The following is a 2,933-nucleotide window of genomic DNA, read 5'->3' on the forward strand; positions in this document are numbered from 1 at the left end:
TGAGTGGCGCCGCAGCGAAGGATCTGCTCCTCTGCCACGCAAAAGAGAAGCAACGTCATGTGTTTATTCTTCACCTCTTCCTTGTCTCCATGCATATGTGCCGGTGCTTTCCCTTTCGTCGACACAGATCACTTTCGTAGCGCACGCAGGGTGGATGCTCACACCGTCGCACGTTATGTCCGTCCGAAAATACTTATCGAAGAAATGAATAATCCGAATGAAGGGAATGCATATCTTTTTATTACATCTTTATTTGCATAACATATTTGGCCCAGCCCATCAGGGATCCAGAATTGCAAGGGGCGGGGGTCGTGTGACTTGTAACAATCGATCTGCTGCGTGCCCTATACCCGATCAGATTTAGCCCAAAGGCACGCGCCGCTGCCGGCGATGGACTCACGGACGACATCCTCCGCGACGTTTTCAAGCGTCTGCCGGATTTCCAGGACCTCCTCCGCTGTGCAGCGACGTGCAAGCAGTGGCGTCAGCTCCTCACCGACCCGCTCTTCCTCCGGCGCCTCGGCATCTGGCCGGAGACGGCGGGCCGCCCCTTCGTCCTCGTCGGGGTTTTCTACCAACAGTAGTATCTGTAGAGAATTATGCAACTCACGATATATTGATCGGGTACAATATGCACATATATATAAGTACAAGAGGTAGCCACGTCCTCAACTATACATGAAAGAAAGAGGGCTTGTTGTATAAGAAATACACATATATTATCTACATCTCAACACCCCCCCCAGTCGAAGCGGCACCATGGTCGACGCAAAGACTGGATCGGAACTCCTCGAAGGACGCGGTAGACAAGCCCTTGGTCATGATGTCAACAAACTGTTGGGACGTAGGGACATGTAATACGCGTACATGACCAAGAGCTACCTGTTCCCGAACAAAGTGAATATCAATCTCAATATGCTTGGTGCGTCGATGATGAACCGGGTTGGCGGAGAGGTAGACCGCAGAAACGTTGTTACAGTAGACAATCGTGGCCTTGTCAACCGGAGACAAGAGCTCATGCAAAAGCTGATGAAGCCAGGAACACTCGGCGACAACGTTGGCAACGGCGCAGTACTTCGCTTCAGCACTGGAGCGGTTGACAACAGGCTGCCGCTTGGACGACCAGGAGATGAGTGATGGTCCAAGGTAGACGCAATAACCAGAAGTCGAGCGGCGCGTGTCAGGACAGCCGGCCCAATGGGCGTCAGAATAAGCCGTCAGGTCGAGAGAGGACGAAGCCTGAAGTGACAACCCAAGATCCAAGGTGCCACAGATATAACGCAGAATGCGCTTGACCGTGGTCCAGTGAGCATCACAAGGAGCATGCATATGGAGGCACACCTGCTGCACAGCGTACTGGAGCTCCGGACGAGTAAGAGTGAGATACTGAAGAGCACCAACAATCAACCTGTAGAACGGAGCATCTGAAGCAGGAGAACAATCTGTGGCAGGGAGCTTGGCCTTCGTATCGACAGGTGTGGCAGCTGGTTTGCAGTTAAGCATCCCGACACGGTCCAGAAGCTCATGAGCATACTTCCGCTGATGAAGAAAAAAACCATCTGCTCGACGAATAACCTCGATCCCGAGAAAATAGTGTAGATGACCTAAGTCCTTAATGGCAAACTCAGCACGAAGACGATCAGTGAGCTGTCGAAGAAGGGCAGTCGAGCATGCTATCAAGATGATGTCATCGACATAGAGCAGCAGAAAATCAGTAGCATCACCCTGGTGGTAGACAAACAGTGAAGCATCGGAGCGAGTGGAGTGGAAGCCAAGTTGAGTAAGAAATGCTGCGATGCGCTGGTACCACGCGCGAGGAGCTTGCTTGAGCCCGTACAAAGACCGAGAGAGCAAGCACACATGATCCGGAGAAGACTCATCAACGAACCCAGTCGGCTGCTGACAGAACACCTGTTCCTCAAGATGACCATGAAGAAAAGCATTTGAAACATCCATCTGGTGCATAGGCCAGGAGCGAGAGACCGCTAGCTGAAGAACAGTCCGAATCGTCTCGGGTTTGACAACCGGGGCGAAAGTGTCGGTGAAGTCAACACCTGCTCGTTGACAAAAGCCCCGAATGACCCAACGAGCCTTGTGTCGGTCAAGACTACCATCCGGATGAAACTTGTGCTTGAACACCCACTTCCCGGTAATGATGTTAGCCTGAGGCGGACGGGGAACGAGCTGCCAAGTGTGATTACGCTGCAATGTGTCAAATTCCTCCTTCATCGCGACGAACCACATGGGGTCACGAAGCGCGGAACGGGCGGAGGTTGGCAGGGGTGACGGTGATGAGGGAGACGTCGAAGCCATGTAGGTGTACTCATCCGGAGGGTAGCGAGTGCTCGACCGATGGACACCCAGGCACGAGCGAGTGATAGGGCCAGCGGGCGGTGGCACCACAACAGCCACCGGTGCCGGCGCCAAGCCCGGCGGCGAAGAAGCCAGCGACATGCCCAGCTGCGAAGAGGCCGTCGACACGCCCGGGGCAGAAGCTGGCGATCCTGTCGAGAAAGCCGGCGTAGCAGTCGGCGAGGCCGGCAGAAACCGGCGAAGAAGGGGCCGGGGAGGCCGGCTCGGAGGCCAGCGCATGACCCGGCGATTAAGCAGCCGGAGAGGCCGGCGCGGTGGCCGGCTCGGAGGTCGGCTCGGAGGCGGGTGAGCCTGGCGAAGCAGCGGGCAGGAGCCGAAGGGCCGCGCGTCCAGGGGCGCCCTACGTCGTTGGGCGAAGCTAGGGAAGACAGGGTCGGCCAGAGAGGGGCCGAGCGCCGATGTAGAAGCCTTTTGCTATTCCTGTTTAAAAGGAAAACACAACTCGTCGAAATAAACATGCCGGGATGTGATGACATGGTGGGAAACCGGATCATAGCATCTATAGCCCTTGATGTTAGCCGAGTAACCGAGGAAGACAGACGGAAGGGAACGAGGAGCGA

Source organism: Triticum aestivum, chromosome 2A, assembly GCF_018294505.1.
Source record: "Triticum aestivum cultivar Chinese Spring chromosome 2A, IWGSC CS RefSeq v2.1, whole genome shotgun sequence".
In the NCBI taxonomy this organism is placed as follows: Eukaryota; Viridiplantae; Streptophyta; class Magnoliopsida; order Poales; family Poaceae; genus Triticum; species Triticum aestivum.